This window comes from Choloepus didactylus, chromosome 10, assembly GCF_015220235.1.
Source record: "Choloepus didactylus isolate mChoDid1 chromosome 10, mChoDid1.pri, whole genome shotgun sequence".
In the NCBI taxonomy this organism is placed as follows: Eukaryota; Metazoa; Chordata; class Mammalia; order Pilosa; family Megalonychidae; genus Choloepus; species Choloepus didactylus.
Genome location: NC_051316.1, coordinates 33,899,491 through 33,916,338, shown reverse-complemented (window position 1 = coordinate 33,916,338; position 16,848 = coordinate 33,899,491).

Here is a 16,848-nt window from a genome sequence, read left to right as displayed (position 1 = left end):
ACACTCTCCTAAACAATCAGTGGGTTAAAGAAGAAATAGCAAGAGAAATTGCTAAATATATAGAGACGAATGAAAATGAGAACACAACATACCAAAACCTATGGGATGCAGCAAAAGCAGTGCTGAGGGGGAAATTTATAGCACTAAACTCATATATTAAAAAGGAAGAAAGAGCCAAAATCAAAGAACTAATGGATCAACTGAAGAAGCTAGAAAATGAACAGCAAACCAATCCTAAACCAAGTAGAAGAAAAGAAATAACAAAGATTAAAGCAGAAATAAATGACATAGAGAACAAAAAAACAATAGAGAGGATAAATATCACCAAAAGTTGGTTCTTTGAGAAGATCAACAAGATTGACAAGCCCCTAGCTAGACTGACAAAATCAAAAAGAGAGAAGACCCATATAAACAAAATAATGAATGAAGAAGTTGACATAACTGCAGATCCTGAAGAAATTAAAAAAATTATAAGAGGATACTATGAACAACTGTATGGCAACAAACTGGATAATGTAGAGGAAATGGACAATTTCCTGGAAACATATGAACAACCTAGACTGACCAGAGAAGAAATAGAAGACCTTAATCAACCCATCACAAGCAAAGAGATCCAATCAGTCATCAAAAATCTTCCCACAAATAAATGCCCAGGGCCAGATGGCTTCACAGGGGGATTCTACCAAACTTTCCAGAAAGAACTGACACCAATCTTACTCAAACTCTTTCAAAACATTGAAGAAAATGGAACACTACCTAACTCATTTTATGAAGCTAACATCAATCTAATACCAAAACCAGGCAAAGATGCTACAAAAAAGGAAAACTACCGGCTAATCTCCGTAATGAATATAGATGCAAAAATCCTCAACAAAATACTTGCAAATCGAATCCAAAGACACATTAAAAAAATCATACACCATGACCAAGTGGGGTTCATTCCAGGCATGCAAGGATGGTTCAACATAAGAAAATCAATCAATGTATTACAACACATTAAAAACCCGAAAGGGAAAAATCAAATGATCATCTCAATAGATGCTGAAAAAGCATTTGACAAAATCCAACATCCCTTTTTGATAAAAACACTTCAAAAGGTAGGAATTGAAGGAAACTTCCTCAATATGATAAAGAGCATATATGAAAAACCCACAGCCAGCATAGTACTCAATGGTGAGAGACTGAAAGCCTTCCCTCTAAGATCAGGAGCAAGACAAGGATGCCCGCTGTCACCACTGTTATTCAACATTGTGCTGGAAGTGCTAGCCAGGGCAATCCGGCAAGACAAAGAAATAAAAGGCATCCAAATTGGAAAAGAAGAAGTAAAACTGTCATTGTTTGCAGATGATATGATCTTATATCTAGAAAACCCTGAGAAATCGACGATACAGCTACTAGAGCTAATCAACAAATTTAGCAAAGTAGCGGGATACAAGATTAATGCACATAAGTCAGTAATGTTTCTATATGCTAGAAATGAACAAACTGAAGAGACACTCAAGAAAAAGATACCATTTTCAATAGCAACTAAAAAAATCAAGTACCTAGGAATAAACTTAACCAAAGATGTAAAAGACCTATACAAAGAAAACTACATAACTCTACTAAAAGAAATAGAAGGGGACCTTAAAAGATGGAAAAATATTCCATGTTCATGGATAGGAAGGCTAAATGTCATTAAGATGTCAATTCTACCCAAACTCATCTACAGATTCAATACAATCCCAATCAAAATTCCGACTACCTACTTTGCACACTTGGAAAAGCTAGTTATCAAATTTATTTGGAAAGGGAAGATGCCTCGAATTGCTAAAGACACTCTAAAAAAGAAAAACGAAGTGGGAGGACTTATACTCCCTGACTTTGAAGCTTATTATAAAGCCAGAGTTGTCAAAACAGCATGGTACTGGCACAAAGATAGACATATAGATCAATGGAATCGAATTGAGAATTCAGAGATAGACCCTCAGATCTATGGCCAACTGATCTTTGATAAGGCCCCCAAAGTCACTGAACTGAGTCATAATGGTCTTTTCAACAAATGGGGCTGGGAGAGTTGGATATCCATATCCAAAAGAGTGAAAGAGGACCCCTACCTCACCCCCTACACAAAAATTAACTCAAAATGGACGAAAGATCTCAATATAAAAGAAAGTACCATAAAACTCCTAGAAGATAATGTAGGAAAACTTCTTCAAGACCTTGTATTAGGCGGCCACTTCCTAGACTTTACACCCAAAGCACAAGCAACAAAAGAGAAAATAGATAAATGGGAACTCCTCAAGCTTAGAAGTTTCTGCACCTCAAAGGAATTTCTCAAAAAGGTCAAGAGGCAGCCAACTCAATGGGAAAAAATTTTTATGAACCATGTATCTGACAAAAGACTGATATCTTGCATATATAAAGAAGTCCTACAACTCAATGACAGTAGTACAGACAGCCCAATTATAAAATGGGCAAAAGATATGAAAAGACAGTTCTCTGAAGAGGAAATACAAATGGCCAAGAAACACATGAAAAAATGTTCAGCTTCACTAGCTATTAGAGAGATGCAAATTAAGACCACAGTGAGATACCATCTAACACCGATTAGAGTGCCTGCGATTAAACAAACAGGAAACTACAAATGCTGGAGAGGATGTGGAGAAATTGGAACTCTTATTCATTGTTGGTGGGACTGTATAATGGTTCAGCCACTCTGGAAGTCAGTCTGGCAGTTCCTTAGAAAACTAGATATAGAGTTACCATTCGATCCAGCGATTGCACTTCTCGGTATATACCCGGAAGATCGGAAAGCAGTGACATGAACAGATATCTGCACGCCAATGTTCATAGCAGCATTATTCACCATTGCCAAGAGATGGAAACAACCCAAATGTCCTTCAACAGATGTGTGGATAAATAAAATGTGGTATATACACACGATGGAATACTACGCGGCAGTAAGAAGGAACGATCCCGTGAAACATATGACAACATGGATGAACCTTGAAGACATAATGCTGAGCGAAATAAGCCAGGCACTGAAAGAGAAATAATATATGCTACCACTAATGTGAACTTTGAAAAATGTAAAACAAATGGTTTATAATGTAGAATGTAGGGGAACTAGCAATAGAGAGCAATTAAGGAAGGGGGAACCATAATCCAAGAAGAATAGATAAGCTATTTAATGTTCTGGGGATGCCCAGGAATGACTATGGTCTGTTAATTTCTGATGGATATATTAGGAACAAGTTCACAGAAATGTTGTTATATTAGGTAACTTTCTTGGGGTAAAGTAGGAACAGGTTGGAAGTAAAGCAGTTATCTTAGGTTAGTTGTCTTTTCCTTACTCCCTTTTTATGGTCTCTTTGAAATGTTCTTTTATTGTATATATATATATTTTTTCATACAGTTGATTTAAAAAAGAAAAAAAAGTTAAAAAAAAAAAAGGGGGAAAAAAATATGTAGTGCCCCATTGAGGAGCCTGTGGAGAATGAAAGGGTATTGGCCTACCCCACCTCGATGGTTGCTAACATGACCACAGACATAGGGGACTGGTGGTTTGATGGGTTGAGCCCTCTACCATAGGTTTTACCCTTGGGAAGACGGTTGCTGTAAAGGAGAGGCTAGGCCTCCCTATATTTGTGCCTAAGAGCCTCCTCCCGAATGCCTCTTTGTTGCTCAGATGTGGCCCTCTCTCTCTAGCTAAGACAACTTGAAAGGTGAAATCACTGCCCTCCCCCCTACGTGGGATCAGACACCCAGGGGAGTGAATCTCCCTGGCAACGTGGAATATGACTCCCGGGGAGGAATGTTGACCTGGCATCGTGGGACGGAGAACATCTTCTTGACCAAAAGGGGGATGTGAAAGGAAATGAAATAAGCTTCAGTGGCAGAGAGATTCCAAAAGGAGCCGAGAGGTCACTCTGGTGGGCACTCTTAAGCACACTGTAGACAACCCTTTTTTAGGTTCTGAAGAGTTGGGGTAGCTGGTGGTGGATACCTGAAACTATCAAACTACAACCCAGAACCCATGAATCTCGAAGACAATTGTATAAAAATGTAGCTTATGAGGGGTGACAATGGGATTGGGAAAGCCATTAGGACCACACTCCACTTTGTCTAGTTTATGGATGGATGAGTAGAGAAATAGGGGAAGGAAACAAACAAACAGACAAAGGTACCCAGTGTTCTTTTCTTCTTTAATTGTTTTCATTTTAATTATTATTCTTGTTATTTTTGTGTGTGTGCTAATGAAGGTGTCAGTGATTGATTTAGGTGATGAATGTACAACTATGTAATGGTACTGTGAACAATCAAAAGTACGATTTGTTTTGTATGACTGCATGGTATGTGAATATATCTCAATAAAATGGAGATTAAAAAAAACAAGCAAAAAAATTAATATGCAGTATAGTGTTATGAAGTAATAATTTTTATGAATAAAAATTAATCAGGATATAACAATGCAGAGTAATGGATATGCTGGAGGGCTACTACAAAAGTGGTGTTCAATTGAACTTGATCTAGTACCTAAATAATGTTGCAGAATGCTGCTGTTATTTTGGATAAGGGGGGTAGGCAAAGTCTTTGTAATAAAGTTTGTTCTAATTCAACTAGACACCTGAACGAGGAGAGGGAATGAGCCACGCAGATATGTGGAGGAAGGCAGAAGGAACAGCAGGTGCAAAGGCCCTGAGATTTGGTATGTTTGAGGAATGGCAAAGAAACCAATGTGACTGTAGTGGAATGAACAAAAGGGAGAGTGGTAGGAGATGAGACTGGAGATGGGGGAAGGGTAAAGGCCATGTTGGACCTTGAATCTAAGGTAAAGACTTCAGAGATTCTCCATCTCCGCCCCCAGCCCCCCAACTAGGTAGGTGAGAAGCCATTGAGGGATTTTGAGCATATCAGTGACATGACCAGATTTACTTTTTAAAGTAGCCTTCCAGCTCCTATGATGAGACTAGAATGCAGGGGAGTAGGAGCAAAAGCAGTGGACCAGTCAGGAGGCTATGGTAATAATCCAGGTGACCCATGATGTGGCTTAGCCAGATGCTAAAGGAGGAGTTTTAGATTTGGGACACATTTTAAAGGTAAAGCTAATAATTTAGGTATGGATTGTTCAAGACAGAGAGACATCCAGGATAACTGTAGAATATTTGGCATGAATAAGTAGATGAATTTATTGAGATGGGTAAAATAAAAAGTCAGTTTTTGACATGTTAAATTTGAGATGACTGTTAGCCCCCCAAGTGGAGATATTTGGAAAGCAGTGGGATATTGTTCTAGTTTGCTAATGCTGCCAGCAAAACACCAGAAATCTATTGGCTTTTATAAAAGGGGTTTATTTGTTTACACGGTTATGGTCTTAAGGCCATAAAGTGTCCAAAATAACACATCAGCAATTGGGTACCTTCACTGGAGGATGGCCAATGGCGTCCGGAAAACCTCTGTTAGCTGGGAAGTCACGTGGCTGGCACCTGCTCCAAAGTTCTGGTTTCAAAATGGCTTTCTCCCAGGGTGTTCCTCTCTAGGCTGCAGTTCCTCAAAAATGTCACTCTTAGTTGCACTTGGGATATTTGTCCTCTCTCAGCTTCTCTGGAGCCAGAGTCTGCTTTCAACCTCCGTCTTCAAACTGTCTGTCATCTGAAGCTCCTGTGCTTTCTTCAAAGTGTCCCTCATAGCTGTAGTGCCTCTTCAAAACATCACAGCTGCACTGAGTTCCCTCTGCCTGTCAGCTCATTTATATGGCTCCACTGATCAAGGCCCACCCTGAATGGGTGGGGCCACGTCTCCATGGAAATATCTCATCAGAGTTATCACCTACAGTTGGGTGGGGCACATCTCCATGAAAACACTCAAAGAATTCCAATCTAATCAACACTAAAATGTCTGCCCCACAAGATTGCATCAAAGATAATGGCGTTTGGGGGACATAATACATTCAAACTGGCACAGATATAGAAGCTGGGTGTTCTAGTTTGCTAATGCTGCAGAATGCAAAACACCAGAGATGGATTGGCTTTTATAAAAAGGGGGTTTATTTGGCTACACAGTTACAGTCTTAAGGCCATAAAGTGTCCAAGGTAACACATCAGTAATTGGGCACCTTCACTGGAGGATGGCCAATGGCATCCAGAAGACCTCTGATAGTTGGGAAGGCACGTTGCTGGCATCTGTTCCAAAGTTCTGGTTTCAAAATGGCTTTCTCCCAGGACGTTCCTCTCTAGCAAGCTTGTTCCTCTTCAAAACGTCACTCACAGCTGCACTGAGTTCCCTCTGCCTGTCAGCTCATTTATATGGCTCCACTGATCAAGGCCCACCCTAAATGGGTGGGGCCACACCTCCATGGAAATATCCAGAGTCATCACCCACAGCTGGGTGAGCTGCATTCTGAAGAAACACTCAAAGAAATCTAATCAAAACTGTTAATGTCTTCCCACACAAGATTACATGAAAGATAATGGCGTTTGGGGGACACAATACATTCAAACTGGCACATTGAGGTTCAGGTAAGAGGTCAGTGGTGGAGATGCATATTTGGATGTGTTCAGAGGATTGATGATGGGTAAAATCATAGAATGATTTTAAGTGAATGAGATCACTTAAAGAATGTGTAGATAAAGAATAGAAGCTTTCCAATAAGTGGCTGGGGCACTCCAGCATTTTGAGGTTAAGTAGATGAGGAGGAGCTAACAAAGAAACCAAGAAGGAATGGCCTGTGAAGGAGGAGGGAAAGCAGGAGAGGGGTTACCTCCCAGAAGTCAAGCAAACTCTGTGAATTTGTATATGATCTCTGTGCAACCTCTGGCACAATGGACATAGTCTTTTCTTTTTATTTAATTGTTAATCTGGTGGCCCCCAATGAACTGTGCCTCCTGGTAGTCAAGACCATGTATAGTCCTCCCCCAAATAGACTCTGGACTGGGCTAAAATAACACTAGCAAATGTGATGTAAGCAGAGGCTTGATAAACACTTCTACACTGAGGCTCCTCCTCTTGGAACACTTGCCCTGGGAATCCAGCCTCCCTGTAAAGATGCCCCAGCCAAGGCACTGTACAAGTGGATGAAGTCACTCTGGATGTTACAGCCCTAGCTACTGCCTGACCGTGACTTCATGGAAGACCCCAAGCAAGGCCAACAGAAGTCTCTCCCAGTTGAGCCTCAGCCATCCCACAAAATTGTGAGCAATTCAAATGGTTTTGTTTTAAGCCATCAACATTTGGGGTCTTCATTATGCAGCAATAGGTAAGTGAAACGTTGGCTTAGTGTTTGTAGCAAATACAGTCATCTGAAAATGATTATATGTGTGCCTGTTCTTGTATTTCTTAAATCATTACATCTAGAGGAGTTGGGCCATATGTATTTCACTGACTTTATTTACCATTTACCCTGGTGTCATCTATATAAATATGCAGTAAGGTTTAAGTTTTAGTGGGATTGGCTCTAGAAAGAAGTTGTGTGTTTCTGCTGAATTAGTAGGATTTCCTTTCCCCCCTTCCATTCCACTGAGACCTTTCTCCCAATCCCTCTGTCACTAGAGCCCCACCTCCCAATCCTGGCTCTCTCACCAGAGGGCTCTCTCATCTTAAATGTCATTTAATCCTTTCTTGGTTGTGGTTTCTTTGTACAAAGAATAGGAATTTGTAAAACCGTGTTCTACTTAATTGGCATAGTTTTTTTTTTATTGTGGACCTGTATATATATATATATACACACACACATTCACATATATATATATATATATATATATATATATATATATATAAAATATCATAAAATTTGCCACTTCAACAATTTTGAATGTACAATTCATTTACTATATATTTTTTATTCATTTATCTGTTGGACATTTGAGTTGTTTCCACCTTTTGGCCATTGCGAATGCTGCTACTATGAACATCAGTGCAGAAATATCTGTTTGAGTCCCAGCTTTTCGTTCTTTTGGGAATATAGCTAGGAGTGGATTTAGTGGGTCATGTGGTAATTCTGTGTTTAACTTTTTGAGAAACCACCAACCCTACATTTTCCAAAGTAACTGTACCATTTTATATTCCCCCCAGCGATCCATAAAGGTTCCAACAATTTCTCCACATGCTCACCTATATGTATATTTATATATAATAGCCATCCTAGTGAGTGTGAAGTGCTAGCTCATTGTGGTTTTGATTTGCATATCCCTAATTACTAGTTATGTTGAGAAGCTTTTCATGTGCTTATTGGTCATTTGTTATCTTTTCTTGACAAATGTCTTTTCAAGTCTTTTGTCCATTTTTAAATTGGTTTGTAGGGGTTCTTTAAATATTTTGTATATTAAATTTTTATATATATATAATTTCCAAATATTTTTTCTCATTCTCTGAGTTGTCTTTTTACTTTCTTGATAATGTCCTTTGATGCATAAAAGTTTTTAATTTTTATGAAGTCTAATTTATCTATTTTAAATTTTGCTACTTGTGCTTTTGGTGTCATGTCTGAGAATCCATTGGGACATAGTTTTTTGAGGGGAGAGGAGACAGTTTTTTGAGCTTAAAATTAAATAGAGGCTTGCAAATAGCTTACTTTTCAAAAGTGAATGCATCTGTTTTGGAAACATAGACTTTCCCTTTCCTATAAAAACAATGCTGTAATTTGGGGGTATTTATTTTATTGTTGGTCAAATTATCATTACCTTTCATTCATTCATTCAACCATTTTGAGACCTCCCTTGTGGTTGGCATTGTGCTAGTCACTGGTGAAGCAGAGGAGAGCAAGAGTTATGGTTGCTGGCTTTGTGGAATCTTAGAGTAGTCAGCCATCCACCAACTAACTAATTACAGAATTAGTTAGTTGATAACAATGGTGATAGGTACCACGAAATGTAACTCAGAAGGCTATGAGCTTGCATAGTGGTAGACCTGACCTGCTAGTGGTCCTCCCAGGATGTTGTAGTTGAGAACTGAAGGATGAGTTGGGGGAGAGAATCTAGAAAGTGGGTTTCATGGAGGCCAGGGGTATAGGACAATGAGAGCAGAGAAGCAGGGAGATTTTACACAGTGCTGTAGTTGTTTAAGAATTGAAGTCTTCCATATTCATCTGAGATGCAAATAAAATTATAACTACTTTGATTATTTTTATGGCTTTCTTGAATGTGAATCCTTCCTTTCCTAGGCTACCTGAGTCCCCAGCCAACATTAAAATGCTTGTATGCAAACTGAGGTGTGCCAGTTTGAATGTATTATGTCCCGCAAATTATCTTTGATGTAATCTTGTGTGGGCAGAGATAACAGTGTTGATTAGATTGTAATTCTTTGAATGTTTCCATGGAGATGCACCCCACCCAACTGTGGGTGATGACTCTGATTGGATAATTTCCATGGAGTTGTTGGCCCACCCATTCAGGGTGGGTCTGAATTAAATTACTGGAGCACTATATAAGATCAGACAGAAGGAGCAAGCTGCTACAGCCAAGAAGGACTCTGAAGAACGCCCAGAAGCTTAGAGAGGAACTGCAGTTTGATGACAGCCGTTGGAAGCAGACTCTTGTTCCGGAGAAGCTGAGAGAGGACAAATATCCCAAGTGCAACTAAGAGTGACATTTTTGAGGAACTGCAGCCTAGAGAGGAACGTCCTGGGAGAAAGCCATTTTGAAACCAGAACTTTGGAGCAAATGCCAGCCACGTGCCTTCCCAGCTAACAAAGGTTTTCTGGACACCATTGGCCATCCTCCAGTGAAGGTACCCAATTGCTGATGTGTTACCTTGGACAATTTATGGCCTTAAGACTGTAACAGTGTAACCAAATAAACCCCCTTTTATAAAAGCCTATCTGTCTCTGGTGTTTTGCATTCTGGCAGCATTAGAAAACTAGAACATGAGGTTTTTTTGGATTCATGAGAAATGGTGAACAGTGATTACTCCTGGTGTGTGAGATGTGGGGTTGAGAAGTGGGAAGGCAGACTTTCATCTTTTACCTTGTGCTCTTCTGTACTTTTGGATGTGTGAAGTTCTTCTCTTAATGTATTACCCCATGTATTACTTTGTAATTATTTTTAAAATGCAATCTTGCAGCATTGAAGAGAATGAGTTGGAAAGTGAGTTCAAGGAGATCTGTTAGGACACTCTTATTTCAAACATGAAATAAAGTTTAGACTTGAGAAGTGGAGACAGAGAGCAATGTTGAGGGATATTTAGGAGGTAAAATCTACAAAGGATTGGTGAGGTGTGATGGAGGGAGAGGAAGATATTGGAGATGATAAACACGTTCCAGGCTTGCACAGTGAATGGTGCAATGAATGAATGGTGGTGTTGGCAGTAGAGATGGGGAAGGCTGGACAAGGACCAGATTGGGGAGAGGTAACACAGATAATGAGTTCATCTTCTCTCTCTTGCTTACATTCCTTCTCTTAGTCATGGGTAGGATAGGGTTTTCTGTAATCCCCCACCCCTTGTCTTTTGAGGGGTTTTTATTCTGAGCAAACTTGATCAATAAATAAAATGAATCCAAGAATAAATGAAGGGCTAGTATACAATATGAAAATAGCCAGCCTGAAATTTCCAAGTAGGAACAATGTGTCATAGTGTGAGCCATGTTTCAAACTCATGCTTTAGTCCGGACATGCGTAATTTTCTTGAGTTTTGTTGCACATGTGCAAAGCTGTGGTCACATTGAGGTTTAAATGATTGGGGAGAATCTAACCACCATTTGTAGTATAACCTCTACTAGATTTTAAGCTCCTTGTGGACAAGAACCTTGTTTTAGACATCCATATATAGTGGTGTCTTGTCCCAAAGTAGTTAACCGCAAAGTACTCACTGAAGGATTAGATTGAACAAAAGAAAAATTCTAGGAGGAATAGTATTGTCTGATACAATATTGAGAAGGGGATAGGATTCTTTATAAACATGTTTTTGGGGAATACAAGATGGTTCCTTAAAGTGCATGGTCTAAAAAAGACCTCAATATTTCTGGCATCTATAATTTAGGAACTATATAATTTAGGTAAAATTTAACTCCAAGAATCTGAATTCATTAATCACTATACTGTAATACATGAAGGGTAGTGAAAATAAAATAAAATTGTATGTGTATTTGTTCTATATATCTGTGAAAAATACACATGTAAGATTGCTCTAGGTACAGAACATTAATCCGTATTCTCCAGGCCAGAGTGACATAAATCTACCTAGAGAGGGAATCTTTGTGGTTTTATTGTTAAAGCTGAGGTTAGGAAGGGAACTCGTCTCATATGCTTATGTGTCACTGTAGTAAATATCGATATGCCTCATGTAGATAATTTGCAGCCAAATTGTACTTTGGGGTGCTGAGGAGGGCAGTTAGGATGGATCTCGTATCTAGTTTTGGCTTATTTGGAAATGGCTCTGAAAATGTGCTGTGAATCTGTTTTGACCATCAATGATAGAGATCTTCAACTCTATTTGAGCATTTGTTCGCTCCATCATGGTATTGGTTATTACTGAAACAGAATTTGGGCAATGTAGGGAAGGACAATTTTCTTTTCTTTATGACTCTGGAGGGTGTCTGTTGCACACTTCGCTTAGGCTGCAAAGGAAATCATATAAATTTCATACTAGAAGAACTTCAAATGTAGTGAGAATAAGAGAAATGGAAAAGAAAGCTTCATTATTAATCAAACATATCTGAAAAGGTCCCCCCGGTTAACTGAGCATATTATGCATGTCTAGAAAGTAAAAGAAGATTAAATTATACAGTAACATAAAATTTTTATGATGTATTTTTAATTATAAAATTATGCATTTTCAAGGTAAAAGAAAATCCAGCTATTCAATAAATTTAAGATAAAAATAAAAAAGATTCTGATTCTAGGCCAAGGTAACAGTTCAGAATTTCTTGTTTTTATTTATGGTAATAGTTAGTTTCATGTGTCAATGTGGCTAGGTTATGGTGTCTGGATATTTGGCCAAACGGGCCTGCTGGTTGAGGGTCTTTTGAGGTGGGATTTGCATCTATAATCAGGTGATTTCCTGTACAGTCCACAAAGGATATTGCCCTCAGCAATGTTGAGTTACCTCATCCAAACAGTTAGCAGACTTAACAACTAAAACTAAGGATTTCAGAGGTCAGAGAGGAATTTGGATTCAACTTCAGCATTGGCTCTTGTCAGAATTTCCAGCTGGCCAGTTTCTCCCGGTGAAGTTGGACTAAGGATTTTGGCGTCACCATTATAGGAATTTCCAGCTTGCGCCTCCTCTATGGAGATCAGACTTGTCAGTCTCCACACTTGTGTGAGCTGATTCCTGATAATAAATCTCTTTACACACACACACTCACACACACACCCTGTTGGTGTGATTTTGATAGAAGGTATGGGGTGCTTCTGTGGAAATTACCTAAAAATATGGAAGTGGCTTTAGAATTGGTTAATAGGTAGAGGCTAGAAGAATTTTGAGGCACTTGATAGAAAAAGCCTGATTACTTTGGAGAGTTAGTAGAGATATGGACCTTAAAGTTGATTCTGGTGAGGGCTCAGGAAAAGTGGAGAGAGCCATTGAGAAAATTTTCTTATCATCCTAGAGAATTCATATTTTATGAATAAAATGTTGGTAGGAATATGGACATTGGAGGTACTTCTGGCAAAGCCTTATAAAGAAATGATTATGTTTTTGGAAACTGGAGGAAAAATGATCCTTGTTTTTGGAAACTAAAGGAAAAGTAGCAAAGAATTTGGCAAAATTGTGCGCTGATGTCAGATGGAAGGCAGAACATACAAACGATCAACTTGGATATTTAGCTGAGGAGATTTCCAGGTAAAGTATGGAAGGTGGGGCCTGGTTTCTCCTTGCTGCCTGTAGTAAAATGCAAACTTCCCAGAATATCCAGGTAGTGTGCTCTGAGACTAGGGCCAGAAGTGGCCTTAACATGGTACTTCCTGAGCTCCTGGAAGGTGAGTCCACAGTGAAGGGGGGCTCCATGTGAGAGTGTAGCTAAACACCATTTGCTAAAGGGATTATGTGTATTAGGGTCTGACTCATGGATCCAGTCTCAGAAGAAGTTAAGATTATCCAGGAAGGATCTGTGGAAGATCTTTTTGTTTGATGGCTTGACCTCCTTGATTTGCATGGAAAATCAACAAAGTTTTTGAAAACTTTGTATCTGTAGAAATACTGCCAGCCAGGACTGAGAGGAACAGAGGCAGGACAAAATGGAGGAAGAATGATCCTAAGGGTGGAACCATGGATGCAGAGGTCTGAACTGAGAGACTTCTGTGGGTCCACCACCCTAGCATTTGGAAAGGGCAAGCCCACCCCAGCCTTCAGGGAGTGTATGGCTGCCACCTTGGTGCTTGGAGGGGGTGGGGCCTGCACTGATCTAGGGGGAGTGTGGTCCTGCCCTAGTGGAAAGGGTGCGGCTGCCCCTCCAGCAGGCCCAGAGGACAAAGCATCAATCCACAGATGACTCTCAGAACTTGGAATCTAATGTCATTTGCCCTGCTGGGTGTCAGACTTGCTTTGGACTCACGACTCCCTGTTTTCTTTCCAATTTCTCCCTTCTGGAATGGGAATGTCTGTCCTATCCCTGTCCCACCAATATAGTTTCAGAAGCAGATAACTTGTTTCTAGGATTCACAGGTCCTCAGATGGAGAGGAATTTTGCCCTGGGAACCCATAAATGATTTTTGATGAAATTTTCTACTTATAGTTGTTACTGAAATGATTTAAGGCTTTTGGGATGTTAGGATGGGGTGACTGTATTTTTTTTTTTTTTGGAGGGAAGACTTTTTTTTTTTTTATTACTAAATTCAGTTTTATTGAAATACATTCACACACCATACAATCATCCATGATATACAATCCACTGTCCACAGTATGGTAACATAGTTATGCGTTCATCACCACAATCTATCTCTGAACATTTTCCTTACATCAGAAAGAACCAGAACAAGAATAAAAAATAGAAGTGAAAAAAGAACACCCAAATCATCCCCCCATCCCACCCCATTTGTCCTTTAGTTTTTATCCCCATTCCTCCACTCATCCATACACTAGATAAAGGGGGTGTGATCCACAAGGTCTTCACAATCACACTGGGGTGACTGTATTTTGTATGTGGAAAGAACATGTCCTTTTTGGGTCTAAAGGATGGACGGTGGTAGATTGAATCATGTTCCGCACAAAGACATGTTCAAATTCTAAGTCCTGGTACATTTGTAAATAAGATCTTCAAGTCCTAACTCCCAGGCCATTGGATGTGAACTCATTTGTAAGCAGGATCTTCAAAGAACCTATTAAGATGAGGCCAAATTGAGTCAGAGTGGACCTTTATCCAGGATTACTGGAGTCCTTATAAGGAAAGGAAATTTGAACATGGAAGCATAAGCCACAGGAAGAGTCAAAATCAGATTGCCATGTGACAGAGGCATAAATTGATTGCCAACAAGCCACCACCAGATGCTATAGACTTTGGAAAAGCCATGACCTGATGGTACCTTGATTTTTGTACTTCTAGTCTCCAAACTGTGAACCAATAAATTCCCATGTGATTTAAGCCAACCATTTTAGGGTATTTTTGTTATACTTACCCTCGCAAACTAAGACAGTTATGCTCAATGCAAATATACTTAAATACATAGTAGATGATTATTCACTTAAGAGTTCATGTATCAGAAGTACCCAACAATGAAATTGATAAGAGGACTTAATTTTTTTTTTATCATACAAATTTCACGATGGAAGAATATTAGGCTCATGTTTGTTAATACTAAATTTAAATGGAGTGGCAGGCTGGACTAAATGATCCGTCAGTGATCCAGAGAGGCCCAAACCATGAGATATTGATTAGGTGGTATAGATTAGAGGAGATGGTTGGTTGCAGAGACTCTAGCAATTCTGCTTGTGATGTATGAGTTGAGACAGTGTGCAGTCATTTATACATGAAGGTGGGTGGGTCAAATTGCAATTCGATAAATATATATGAGCAGGGTTGCCATTCCTTTTCTGAAATCCTTTGGCCAGTTTTATACTAGAGATAAGAATTTTTCAGATTTTAGAAAGGAAAATATGGTACACATACCATATATTTTGTAATATCCACAGAGGGGTTCAGGCAGTATCACATAACCAAATACATGACTGTTTCTGCAGTGAAATGTAGGGAATCATCAAGGCCAAATGAATTATTAAAAAAACTTTCAATTTTCAAAGCTTTTTGGATTTCAGAATTGTGGGCTGATGAAATATCCTATACCTTAATCTGATAATGGAAAGAAAAATTAAGAGAATGTACCCAAAAGATGTTAGTGCAGGATTGAGTCCCTACCCCCACAACCACCCCAAATAGTGTGCTGTTTTGAAGTTAGGAAGACTAAGTCCAGAAATATCACTAATCTAGAATAGGTCATACATTAGCCATTCACGTAAATTACTGTCTGAATATACAAAATAGAGACACACACAAATAGGTGCATTTAGAAGCCTGCGTTGAGTAACCCTTTCATAGAGGACTTGGAGTAGTCCAGAGGAAGGCCATTTAAAACAAAACAAAACAAAAACAAAAACAAAAAAACAGAATCTAGTTGTGGAGGAGTAGTTTGAAGTATTACTGGGAAAATTAAAGTTCCTTATTTGAGGATTTTTTTTTACTAACGCTGAAGTTGTTAATGGGGAAATTTCTAAGCCCTTGCTTTTGTGGTTTAGACAAACATGGCACATGTTTTAAGTGGAATGTCTCATATAAAACCAAAGCTTGCTTTTACATTTCAAGTAGCTGTTTAGATACCTGATCTCTATTGTATGATCCTCTGATTTGAACATGGTTTGTCTTTCATTTCTATCCAGTTTCCATGACTCAAACCCTTATGTTAGACCAGAATGTGGAAATAGCGGCAATTATGCCATTGAGTATGCAGCCCAGCTCTCAGATTAAGGTTTCACACCTGGTTATCATTATTCTTTCTCATATCAATTTATTATTTAAGGACTTATTATTTGAAAGCCCTTAAAGTGCATAAGCAATTAAGGTAGCTGCGAGTCTGTCTGTATTAAGTGTATTTATTTTGTTTTCCTAGCTTTTTATGCCAGAATAATTAAATCCTCTTCTAATGTGATAGTGGCAGACTGTTATGAAATTGACAACCTTCTTTCCTCTCCTCAGTATAAAAAAAACCACAGAGACAGATTAATAAGCTTAAACTTAAAAAGAAAGGAATGAGAGAAAACAACAAATACACGTATTGAGAAATTTTCTCACCTAAATCATTTAAAAATTATTTTTTTGCAAATTTTACCAAATTTGTAATGTATTGCTTGTAATGTATGAGTTGAGACAGTGTGCAGTCATTTATGTGTGAAGGTGGGTGGGTCAAATTGCAATTCAATAAATATATATGAGCAGGGTTGCCATTCCTTTTCTGAAATCCTTTGGCCAGTTTTATACTAGAGATAAGAATTTTTCAGATTTTAGAAAGGAAAATATGGTACACATACCATATATTTTGTAATATCCACAGAGGGTTTCAGGCAATATCACATAACCAAATACATGACTGTTTCTGCTGTGAAATGTAGGGAATCATCAAGGCCAAATGAATTATTAAAAAAACTCAATTTTCAGAGCTTTTTGGATTTCAGAATTGTGGGCTGGTGAAATATCCTATACCTTAATCTGATAATGAAAAGATAAATTAAGAGAATGTACCCAAAAGATGTTACTTAACTGTGTACGAAACTGCTTACTCCTTGGAAAGGCATATTCCCTGTAGCAAATTTGTGCAATATGATGTAACAAGGTATTATACTGAGCCTTTAAAATGAAGTGACCTATACCATAGGACATTTTTGGGAGAAGGAAATGGGCTGGTTTGACCTTATGGGAATATTCATTTGCATATACTTTGGTGCCAT